Source organism: Grammomys surdaster, unplaced genomic scaffold, assembly GCF_004785775.1.
Source record: "Grammomys surdaster isolate TR1022 unplaced genomic scaffold, NIH_TR_1.0 126163, whole genome shotgun sequence".
Lineage (NCBI taxonomy): Eukaryota > Metazoa > Chordata > Mammalia > Rodentia > Muridae > Grammomys > Grammomys surdaster.
Genome location: NW_021620970.1, coordinates 7,331,877 through 7,345,104, shown reverse-complemented (window position 1 = coordinate 7,345,104; position 13,228 = coordinate 7,331,877). Strand labels below are relative to the sequence as shown.

The 13,228-nt window shown below is 41.2% G+C and overlaps 1 pseudogene; it reads left to right on the top strand.

Moving 5' to 3' along the window:
- Positions 1-4,253: 4,253 nt before the first annotated feature.
- LOC114612507 lies at positions 4,254-5,212 on the top strand (annotated as a pseudogene).
- Positions 5,213-13,228: the final 8,016 nt, after the last annotated feature.

Sequence of the window (13,228 nt, the reverse complement as noted above, 5' to 3'; positions counted from 1 at the left end):
CTATTACTCAGCTATTAAAAACAATGAATTCGAGAAATTCTTAGGTAAAAGGATGGAACTAGAAAATATCATCCTGAGTGAGGTAACCAAATCAAAAAAGAACACACATGGTATGTACTTACTGATAATTGGATATTAGCCCAAAAGCTCGCAATACCCAAGATACAACTCATGGACCACATGAATCTCATGAAGAAGGAAGACCAAAGTGTGGGTGCTTCAGTCCTTCTTAGAAGGAGTAACAAAATACTCATGGGAGCAAATATGGAGACAACGTGTGTGACAGAAACTGAAGGAAGGGTTGTCTGGAGACTGTTCCACCTGGGTATACATCCCATGTGCAATCACCAAAGGTAGACACTGATATGGATGTCAGGAAGTGCATGCAGACAGGAGCCTGATATAGCTGTCTCCTTAGAGGTCTGCCAGAGCCTGAAATATACAGAGGTGGATGCTCACAGCTAACTATTGAACTAATCATGGGGTTCCCAATGAAGAAGTTAGAGAGAAGACTGAAGGAGCTGAAGGGGGTTGTGGTCCCATGAGAAGAGCAACAATACCAACCAACCAGAGCTCCCAGGGTCTAAACCACCAGCCTGGGAGCACATAGGGAGGGACCCATAGCTCCAGCTACATATGTAGGGGAGGATGGCCTTGTCGGGCATAGGTGGGAGAGGAGATCCTTGGTCCCATGAAGGCTGGACAAGTGGGGGGGGAGGATTCAAGGATGGGGAGGTAGGAGTGGGTGTATGTGTGGGGGTACATCCTCATAGAAGCAGGAAGAGGGGGGATGGGATAGGCAGTTCCTGGGTGAGGGGGAAATGGGGAAAGGGATTAACATCTGAAATGTAAATAAAATATCTAAGAAAAAAAAGAAAACATACAAATTGCCAAAAATATATAAAAGTGTATGCAACATTCCTAATCTTCAGGGAAATGCAAATTAAAGTCACAAGGAGATACACTTCACTCCATTAAAAATTGCTGTTTTCAAAAATGCAAAAGACAACAAGTTCTGGCAAGAAAATGGGGAAAGGAGAGCTCACTGAACACTATTGTTGGGAGTAAGGATTAACATGTCATTATAGAAGGTAGCGTGAAGGGTCTTCAAAAATGCCCATGTATAAGCAGCATGTGTGCTGTCTAGTTTTTTGTCTTCTTGACACAAGCTAATCATCTGAGAGGAGGAAACCTCAACTGAGAAAATGCCTCCATAGGAAGGTGTGGGCAAGCCTGTAGGGCATTCTCTTTATCAGTGATTGACAGGGAGGGCCTAGCCCATTGTGGGGTGGTACCCTCCCTGAGCTGATGGTCCCAGGGACCAAATAAACAGGCCAAATAAGCCAAAGGGAGCAAGCCAGTAAGCAGCACCTCTCCACAGCTTCTGCATCTGCTCCTGCCTCCGGGTTTTCTGTTTGAGTTCCTTCTCTGAATGCCTTTGATGAAGAACTGTGATATGGAACATTAAGCCAAATAAACCTGTTCCTCCCTCAAGTTCTTTTGGTCACGATATTTCGTCACAGAAATACAAACCCTAACAAAGATAGCATGTGAACCAGCAACCCCAGTAACAGACAAATGTATCTGTAAAAGAAACAGTATCAATGTCAATGAGACGGCCATGTTCCTTCCAGAGTAGCCAAGAAGTAGACACAGCAGCCTAGGTATCCATCAACAGTTGAATGGATGAAGAAAATGTGGTACCTATCGAAACCAAATACAGTTCTATCACTTTATCTTATCATTTGCATCTCCATGGGTGGAATTAGAGATCCTTGTGTTAAGTGAACTAAGGCAGGTAGAGAAAAACAAGTATTATATCTCTCATTCACACATAGAGTCTAGAAAATGTTGGTCTCCCAGGAAATGAGAGTGGAATGCTGTTACCAGAGGCAGTTAGATAGGAACAGGAAGCTCTGGGGTACACAGTAAGGTGACCATAGACAACAACTCTGCATTGCATATCTAAAAACCGAGAACAAGATTTTCCATGTTTCAACTATGAGGAAATGTTTGAGGAGACAAAATTTTTCATGTTTTAACCGTGAAGATCAGTTTGAAGAAACAGAATTAAACATCCTGCAATACGACACCATTAATTCCTGTCATTCTTACGTCTAAATTATCTTTAAAAATAGTTGTTTTGAGATAGAATCTCACTACCTATCCCTAACTGTCCTGGAGCTTACTATCTAAAACAGACTGTCCTCAATCTCACAGAGATCTGCCTGCCTCTACTTCCTGAGTGCTTCCTGTGTGCCAGAATGCCTGGCCCATTCAATTAATTTCAAATAACTTTAAAAAGAAATTGTAAACCCAAATCCTTCCTGAAAAGGCAATATTCAATGAAAGAAACACTATTGTAAATTCTCTTTATCCTAAGACACAAGATTCTTGTTGCAGGATATTTTATCACACTGGAGCCCCAAGATTTTCTTATTTACTGTATTTAGTGGGGGAAAAAAAAACCTGTTTCTAGTTGTGGTGTGGCTCACCCTTAGCACATACCTTGAACCCCTCTGACTGGAGTACAGACACGCCTTAGTACCATCTTTAATCCCAAACAAGGAAGGTAAAGTTAATTTGTAGAAGGAAGCACCCATGTTTCAAAGTGATGTCTAATTGAGTGGCAAGACAAAGTGACAGATCAGAAAAAGAAAGATTTGACAGAATAGGATATGCCCAACTCTAGCCAGAAAAGAGAGGACAGGGAAGGTACTTGGGGGCAGTGCTGGGTGGGGGGTAGTTTTACCTGGAGAGTTGTACAGAGACAAGGAGATAGAGTACCAAGCGAGAACAAGCTAGACAGAGGTGAAAACAGAATGGGCCAGAGAAGGGGGGAAGGACATGGATGCAGGCACGCCCACAATGGCACACATGTAGTTAGTGGACAGTCCTCAGGAGTTAGTTTTCTTCTTCTATTGTAGATTCTAGGGATTGAATGCAATTCCTGAAGCTTGAGTGACAAATACTTTTAAACACTGAGCCATCCCACTGGCCCAAGCAAAGGTTTTTAAAACAACTAAGAAAGTGAAACTACAGGAGTGCCCAACAGGAACACTCAGTATTCAAACTTATCAGACAAGGAAGTGCAATAAAATATCCTACAGGCTCACCAGAATAGCTAAAACGTAAGGAATGGCAAAATCAAATGATGACAAGGTTAGAGAGTTACTCTCTAGCCTTGAGAGTTAGAAAGAAGCCTCATACATTTCTGGAAGAAATTTAAAACAACACAAACAATCTGGAATATATCCTGATGTTGTAAGATTCATCCTGGTAGCTAGCAATTCAATCTCAGACATCTGCCTGAGAGAAATGAAAATGCATGACCCACAAGACTTAAATAAAAATGCTCATGATAGCTCTGTTTCTAGAAGTCTTGAATTAAAAGAAAAAGCAGTTCGGATGTCAATCAAATAGGAAAATGGAAAATTGTATTGTATTCTTCAAGAAAAAGACATTCAAAAGGATAGTGATACAACATATATGAATCTCAAAAACATGTGAGAGAAAGCTAACAACTATGAAAATATACAATACGATTCCCTCTATGTAAAACTCTAAAAAAAAAAGAGGCAAAACTAAATCACCATTATGGTTTGATTTACCCATGAATATCTATTTGTTAAAATATACCAATCCAAATAATATTTGCACAGCTTAGGTATAAAAATTGATGTTTTAACAGCTATAAATGAATACTATATTGAGCTCCAGTTGTTAATATACCTATTAAAGTGTATAGGGGAAACTATCTGATATTCATCAATTTAGATGAATTTACAGATTGATAAAAGGATGAATTGATAGACAATTACGTGAAAGTGATGGAATAAACCGTGAATAAAATCTAGGCGTGGGGAGACGGCTTGCCAGGGAAGTACTTCCACCTACACTGGATGACTCACAACCACCTGCAAGTCCAGCTTCAAAAGATCCAATTCGGGCTCGGACTGGAAAGTTGGCTCAGATACTTTGGTCATCCTGATAAGCCCCCTTAGAAATACTGATCACGGGGGTGTCTTGGAATTGTGTTTAATGCCTTGCTTGTTCTTGGACTGTTTGTGTTTATTGTCTGGCGCGTTCCTTGACTATTTGCATCTATTGTATTGCTACACCCTCAACCTAGAACTGACCTTAATACATGCATGTAATTAAAATGGTATAAGCCCCAGAATCCAGGAGTCAAAGCCGGTTGTCAACCCAGTCCTGTCCTGCACTCGCCTGCCTCTTCTTTTTTTGCTTTCAACATGACTGATACCGCTGTGTCCTTCGCCAAGAACTTCTTGGCTGGCGAAGTGGCCGTGGCCATCTCCAAGACGGCGGGAGCACCCATCGAGCGGGTCAAGCTGCTGCGGCAGGTGCAGCATGCCAGCAAGCAAAATGGCAGATAAGCAATACGAGGGCATTATAGACTGCGTGGTTCGTATATCCAAGGAACAGGAGTTCTGTCCTTCTGGCGTGGTAACCTGGCTAGTGTCATCAGATACTTCCCTACCCAGGCTCTCAACTTTGCCTTCAAAGATAAATACAAGCAGATCTTTCTGGGTGGTGTGGACAAGAGGACCCAGTTTGGGCGCTACTTTGCAGGGAACCTGGCATCCGGTGGTTCCGCTGGGGCCACATCCTTGTACTTTGTGTACCCTCTTGATTTTGCCTGTACCCGTCTGATGTGGGCAAAGCTGGAGCTGAAAGGGAATTCAAAAGCCTTGGTGACTTCCTGGTTAAGATCTACAAATCTGATGGGATTAAGGGCCTGTACCAAGGCTTTAATGTGTTAGTACAGGGCATTATCATCTACCGAGCTGCCTGCTTTGGTATCTATGACACTGCAAAGGGAATGCTCCCAGATCCCAAGAATACGCACATCTTCATCAGCTAGGTGATTGCACAGTCTGTCACTGCTGTTGCTGGCCTGACTTCCTATCCTTTTGACACGGTTCGCCGTCATATGATGATGCAGTTGGGACGCAAAGGAACTGATATCATGTATACAGGCACGCTTGACTGCTGGCAGAAGATTGCTCGCGATGAAGGAAGCAAGGCTTTTTTCAAGGGTGCATGGTCCAACGTTCTCAGAGGCATGGGTGATGTGTTTGTGCTTGTCTTGTATGATGAGATCAAGAAGTACAGATAATTATGTCCTAGGTGTTCTCCCCGAGAACAGGCATGTTGTATAATATACCATATCTTGAACATTCTGGACAGATTCTCTGTGCTTGTCTGTTTTATCAATGACAACTATTACCAGTTGAAAAGTGGGAAGCAATAATATTCATCTGACCAGTTTTCTCTTAAAGCCATTTCCATAATGACAAGAATGATGGGACTCAGTTATATTTTTTTATTTCAGTCGCTGCTGTTAATAAAAATTTGAAGAAATAAAAATATCCAAAACCAAAAGAAAGTAAAATAAAATGGTATAAAAGCAAAAAGGAGGAGGCGGGATGGGATAGGGGAGTTCTTGGGAGGAGAAATGGGGAAAGAGGACGACATCTGAAATGTAAATAAATAGAATATCCAATAAAAAAAAAGAGAGAAAAAAGAACAGAAAAAAAAAGATCCAATGCCCTATTCAGTCTCCAAGGATCTCTGTATACACACACACACACACACACACACACACATAAGATAGATAGATAGATAGATAGATAGATAGATAGATTCTTTTTAAAAGGCTAATAAAATCCAGATAGTATAAATCCATCTAAAATTATTTGATTCAAACTCTTTCAAATTTGCTATTTGTTTCATTTTCTTGATGATTAAGAGATAATTCTCCCAAAAATGGACTTCCAATTTTAGGTCTTAAGTAAATCTGGATAAAGCGAGGGGTGGTGGGGCTCATCTGAAAACTCAGAAACTTGGGAGTTCAAGGTCATCCCAAGCTATAGAGCTAGGCAGAATTTTTTTAATGGGAGCAATGAAAACCATGAGCTCAAAATTGTGTTTTTCTAGCTTCTTGCCATAGATTCATCTTACAAACTCGGGCAAGATTCTCTATTTCACGTAAGAACTCCACTCTTTTCAAGGATTTTGAGTATTATCAAAAGAGAAATACTCAGGATCCTTGAAACTGCAATTTCTACTTAAAGTTCTTCTTTTCTCTCCTTTTCAGAAAAAGATAGACTCTAACTTACAGATTTTTATATCTTGGTAATCACATCCAAATATGGATGGAATGAGCATTGTCTAGTAATATTACCTCCAAAAATAAAGCTTAAAATGAGAGTTAGGGAAAAAAGAAAAGGCTTTAAAATGATGTGAATAATATCATTCTCCAATTTCTTTTAAGAAGAAAGAAAGTGTGTCGGGGGAGAGGGAAAGAGAGGGAGGCATTTCTTGGAAAAGTGGGTAATACCGATATTCATAAATTATCTAAGGAAAATGGTATTTAAAAACAAAAACAAGAGCTGGCAAGATGGCTCGGTGGTTAAGAACACTGGTTGCTCTTCCAGAGGACCAAGTTTGAGTCTCAGCATCCACTTAGAAGAAAAAACTATCTGTAATTCCAGTCCCAGGGATATACTACCCTCTTTGGCCTCTGCAGGTACCATGTACATGTGGTGCACAAACACACACACATAAAATAAACTGAAAATATAAAATAAAATTTAAAAAGCAAAACCAAACACAATGATGTGAGCATGTCAAAAAAGAAACAGGGGATCCATCTCAGTGCCCAAGACTAGTACCATATGTACAACAAAACAAAATCCAAAACAAAGCTATAGCACAATGAATAAAATATAAAATATGTATATATCCATAGTGTGATAGATAGATAGATAGATAGATAGATAGATAGATAGATAGATAGATGGATGGATGGATAGATGGATAGAAATGGATTGAACAAGAGATGGTGTCTTTTATTAAATAAAAGACATAAATCTCCCTTCTCAAAGAAGTCAATGCAGATCCCTTTTCCTCAAGGAGATTGACCACAACTTCCCATATCCAAAATGCGTACAGCAATGGCTTTCAGTATGCAAAGGGTAGAGAAAGAGGATAACTTTACAGAGAAAACCTGATAGACATTACCTCAGCCAGCCAGTCAAGGTTAACTTCCACAGTGACAAGTCATGTTGATAGCACAAACCTATTTCTTGATGAATTTGACTAGCCTTCATTCTTGGCTCCTAGAATGGAGACGGAGCCTTGAATTTTTCAAAGAAATAGGAGTGGTTTTGTTAGTCATAAACGTCTCAGACCACATCTAAGTTTGTAACATGATGGCGCAGGCTGGAGGCTGGCGCTGGTAGAAACATCCGCTACGAGGGCGTGGCTTTCTGAGTTGGCAGGCTGGGAACTCGGAGGCAAGGGAGGCCAGCTCAGTCCAGCACCTTCCACAGAGGAGAGAAACACTGGAGACTGAGTCAGAAACAAAGTCAGAAATTCAAATAAGTTGACCCAAGATAAATCCTGAACTCCACAGCTTGGGAGCACTTTCTAGTTGATGGACACATTGATGTTCCGAGAGTGTGACCATTTGAAAAGGACGTGGAAGCTCCATGCTATAAAGTTGTGACCTACCTTTGTGTGTCTCTTCCCTTGGGTGATACATATCGGTATCAATATGTATCTTTTATGATAAAAGTACACGGCATTGTCCCATGACTGTGATGGAACACTCGAGAAGACCATGAGGAAGGAAGGTGTATTTTGGCTCATTGCTTCAGTCCGTGCTCACTTGGGTCCTCTATGGCAGCTGAGGTGAGGTAGAAGACTGTGCTGAGGTTCCCATACTGGAGCAGAGATGCTCACCTCAGAACAGCAAGGAAGCAAAACAGAGAAAGAGGAAGTAACAGGGCTCTCAAGGCACCCTTTCAGGGCATACTTTCGATGACTAACTTCCACACTAGCCTTTACCTCCTAAAGGTTCCAGCAACTCGCAATAGCCCCACAGACTGGCAACCAAGCCTTCAACACCTGGCCTTTTAAAGATGATGAAGAACCAAACCATAACAATTTACAATCAATATTGCATTTTGTCCCTGAATCCTATGAGTGTTTAGAGTGGCTTATCACTACAGACTCAAGGAAATCCTTAGCTTTCAGCTAGCTAAAGATAGCATGGATGGAAGAGCCCCAGATTTATAGAAACTAAGTCTTGTTGGATACCAGGCCCTTAACCCAGTGTCTACACTAACTCCGAGCGGTTGACTTTAGAACCGTGCAGTGTATTCTATCTCTGTAATCTCTCCCCAAATACATGATCCTAGTCTAACAATACATAAAATGAGAAGAGTCCTAGCTGAGGGCCAGGATCATGGCTGTCAAAGTCATCAGAAACAGAGGAAGTCTGAAGATCATTTCAGCTGAGAGACACCTAGAGAGACACCACAATTGGATGGAATCAGAGACTCGGGATTGGGTTCTGGAACAGTGCAAGGACACAAGGCAAAAACTAATGAGACTAAAATCAAATATGAACCTGACTAGTGATAATAAATAAAAAGCATTTGTCAATTGTTGCAAATACGATTTTACTGAGGGAATAAGGAATATTGGTGGTGGTGGTGTATGAGAATATTCTGTGTGGTTTTTGTATATTTTTGATAAATCTAAATTTTCAAACCTTATCATTTTTAAAAGGAACATAAAAGAACTATCTTATGGTCCGGAACACAACATATACCAAATAAGCCAGGAGCAGGTGCCTGTTAATTGACTGGATTTAGTTGCTGTTACTAACACTCTCGGAATCCTAGATCAATTCAACAGATTTTAAATACAATATTTATTGAGCAACTTCCCAGTTAAACAAACCTAATTGGATAGCTCATCTATCTCCTGCCACTAAAGTAGGTAAAAGAAGTGGGAAAGATATAAATGGACAAAGGCAGAGAGAATGAGAAAGAAGATGATAACCAAGAAGTGGTATCGAGACCTTCTTAGATATTAAGGACCAGACATAGCTGCAGCTCATGGGCAGAGAAACTGCTCTTAGGAGCCAGCAGGGACACTTCCTTCACAGCAGAAGCAAGGATATGAGGGGTCTATAACACGAGATATTTGAGGGATGCTTGGTTAAGGCTTGGAGTTTTGAAAATACAGGAACTTGCCAAAAACCCTGCAAGGTACCTGTAGAGCCTATATTTACTATTTGTGATTTATGTCATCGCTGTTCTGGCATTAATCTGCACAGGCTCATATTTGAATACCTGCCCTGGGGTGGTGGCGCTGATATTGTAGGTTGTCGGGCCTGGTTAATGGAGAGGGGAGTCCTGGGGTGTGTCTTTATAGGCTATAACCCAACCACACTTCCAGTCCTGCTATCTGCTTCCTGGTGAGGAAGCATGGGAAGATAGGCAGCCTCAAGCTTCTACCACTAGCATGAAGCCTGTGGTCGTTTTGAAGACAATGGTTGTATAGGCTCATATATTTGACTACTTGCTCCCCATTTGGTTGAACTATATGGGAAGAATTAGGAGGCATGGCTTTTGTTGGAGGAGGTATGTCCCTGGAGGAAGATGGAGATTTCAAAGGACTCACAGTATTTGAGTTAGCTCTCTCTGCCTCCTGTTTCCAGATCAGATGGAGATGTGTGCTCTCAGCCGCCCCTCTTGCCATCTGCTGCCATACCTTTGTTCCATCATCACATGCTCTCACCCCCCTGGAACAGTAAGCTCAATTAAATACTTTATAAGTTGCTTTGGTCATGGCATCTATCACAGCAATAGAACAGTAACCAAGACAGACCCATATCAGCTGCCATGCCTTCTCTACCACAACAGACTGTTCCTCTGGTACTAAGAGCCAAAATACACTACTCTTCTGTAGGTTTCTCTGTCACCTATTTTGCCACAAGAACTTATTAGTATTAAATTTACTTGTATGCATGTGTATGTGCGTGTGTGCGTGCATGTGTGTGTGTAGGGAGGGAGGGAGGGAGGTTTGAAGACAACCTGGTTCTCTCCATTCATCATATGGGCCCTGAGATCAAGCAAGACCCTTTACCAGCTGAACTATCTTGCTGGCCCATCACACCTCTTTATCCTCCATGACCCTGCCTCCTGCAGGTGATCAGAACTGTGGTCTCAAGAGAAAGCAGTAGAAACGCTGTAGTCAGGACGAGCAGACACAGCAAGGTCAAGGTCACCCAGAAGCAGCACTGACGCTGGATAGTTCACAAGAGCCCATCGCTCGTCTTCCAGAGATTCTGTAAGGCAGCTGCTGAACACAGCCATGTTTTAAAGCTAAATTGCATAAGCATGCTACTAAGTAAACACAAATAGATGTGACAGGTGCTCAGAACACACAACCTCTGGGTGTTTTTACTATATTTCACTATAATTTATTCCTTTTAAGCTAGCTATATTATACATGTGTACCATATGTAATACTACACTGTGTATATCTTCCCCATTCCACATTGACGTCGTGTTAGCAGTTCGAAAACCGACCACAGGAATATTTATATTACATATGTTGGCCAGTCTTAAGTGTCACATCAGTTTCTGTTGCTGTAGCTGTAGACGGCTAGTTGTCAGTGTTTACCAGCACATCACTGAGCAGGATGAGGAGAGGGTCTAGGTGATGAATGGTAAGATTCATAACCATGTTCACGTTCACCCACCTTGCTTCTAGAATGTTTGCGTGTTTCTGTCCACATACCTTTAGGATTCTTGTTTAAGAAATAAAACACTAAAAAAAAAAAAGCCACAAATTTATAGTGTTCAGGGAAGCAGGCAGGGAAGATTCCCATAAAAGCCTTGCTTACAGCCGCATCACCCTTCAAGGAAGTCACTCCACACACATACCAGGCTGACAAGCTCCCTCTGTATCTAATGAAAGCAACTTAAGGAAAGAAGGGTTCGTTTGGCTCAGATTTCAAGAACATAGCTCATCACAGGGAAGCTATAGCAATGGGTGCTTGAGGTGGCCAGTCACATTGCATCTGTAGTCGGGAAGCAGAGGGGGACGAAGGCCTGCAGCCTGTTCCCTTTCTTCTTTTTACTCAGTCCAGGTCTCTAGGCCCTGGGATGCTACCTAGATCCTGTCAAGATGAAAATCCACATTAATCATTACAAGTGCTGTTACTAATACTAACTTCATCTTTAATCACCTCCAAAGATCATACGTTAAAGACATAGGCCCCCGGACAACAGTATTAAAAGGCTCTTCCTGTCATCAGAATCATGCCCTTGAAGGGGACAATGGCACACCAGGAGTTTCCTCTTCTTCTCTCTCCCTCTTGTACCTAGTCAACAAAATGAGCAGTTCTCACTCCATACAACCCCTCCACAAAGTTGTCACCCCAGACCCATTAACTAGGAAATGAAATCTACCAAAACTCTGAGCTGAGCAAACCTTTCCTCTTTACAAAATTATTGTCTCTGATATTTGTTACATTATTAGAAAGTTAACAAAACACTATGCTATATACTAATGCAAAAAAAAAATGTCAGAATTGAAAGATGTGAATATTCAGAATGAAAGAGTGTATGAAAAGCCAGGTACAAGCATGAGCTTCTCTTGGGAAGATGAACCCCAGATCTATTCCTCCCAGAAAGAAATAGTTCCATATAAGTAAAGCTTGGTGGGGGAAAAATAAATGTAACTAAGGTTTACTAATTACAATTGGCTGCACTATTGAAGAAAATGCCTCTCACAGTTGCCCAGCAACTGTTGATTACTTATATATCCTTACATCCTCAGGCAGGGGGTAGGGCTTTATAACTATAATCTGTAATTTATAGTAATTATAACTATAATCTCAATGCTGAGAATCCAAGAGTACATGCCCCAACACATAACAAAAACAAGGACAAACTTCAAGATAAAATGCTCTTGATTGATACATCCAAAGGTTAGGAACTTAGAGCAGCGCATACTTTGCAACAAGAATATAGGACAAAAGCCAAGGGAGGTGGGATGATCAAAGTCCTAGCTACTGAGGAGACTGAGGAGGAGGCTTGTGAGTACGCGGCTAGCCTGTTCAACATACAGAAACTGCGTTTCTAAACTTAAAACACTACATTAGAAACTAATGATGCAATGCCTTCAAAACCCTGAGGAAAAATTTATGTTCTGTCCAGTTTCTGTAACTCCAATCTTCAAAAACGATTTAAAATACTCACAGCCCCAAAATTTACCACCAGGGTACCATTATTTGGGAAATTCGTCAAGTGTGTGCTGCAGCAGAATGAAGGAATAAACCATAAACCAACTTAAGTCATAAGACACCAAAGATATTGAATGAAAGCCTAGACAATACCTAAAGATTATTGAAAAAATATATATATTATCAGCCCAGAAGGGAAGTTTCCATGAAGAAATACATTTTTATAGTGCCTATTGTGCTCCATTACCTTCTTGGAAAGAAGTTTAAAATGTTACATAGAAAACCAAGTGGATGGGGAAAAAATAACCCATTTATGAAAAAAAAATCAAAGGCTGTGTCAGAAAGGAAATAGAAAGGAAATGTACTTAGGAATCCTATGAGAGGTATTATGTTACATTATGATAGACAATATTTATTTAACCAAAAACCATCATATAACTAAATTGGGATGATGAAATGAATGTGTATCTGTTAGTCAATTACAGTAGAAAGCAGATCATACACTCTAGTTCAATCAGTCTGAAGGGCTTCTTCACAAATATATGGGCAGCTTACAAGAGCAGCAGAGTGATCAAAGGTTGGCTCTTGTAAGCTCAAAAGAAGGGAAGAAGCCTTTGAGGAGGGGCTGTTAAGTGTAAGTCACCACAACAAGAAAGGATAGCAGTTTGAAGGACACTGGAGGGAGCTGGCGTTACAGACACACCAACCTCCTGACTTCTCTCTCTTAGACCTCTGTCTGCTCCACAGTGACCAACCCACCAAGAAGCCAAGGCCATAGGGTCAGCTGATGCTGTCCACTAAAGAGACACTCCCAAGGCAGAAAAACTAGAGGGTCAAATAAAAGGTGTCACTTCGAAGGTCTTAGTTCCTGTGCTGTGACAGAACACCAAGAGCATAAGCAGCTTGGAGAAGAAATGGATTATTTCCCTTATTCAATCTACATCACATTCTCTCATACAAGGAAGCCTGGGCAGGAACTCCAGGTAGTAAACCTGAAGACAGGTTTAAAACTGATGCAGAAGGCATGAGGGAACACTGCTTCTGTGCTTGTTTTCCATGGCTTGCTTAGCCTGCTTTCTTATAGCACCCTGGCCCATCGGTGAGGGGTGGTAGCACCCACAGTAAGCTGGGCCCTCCTTCATCAGTCATCAGTCA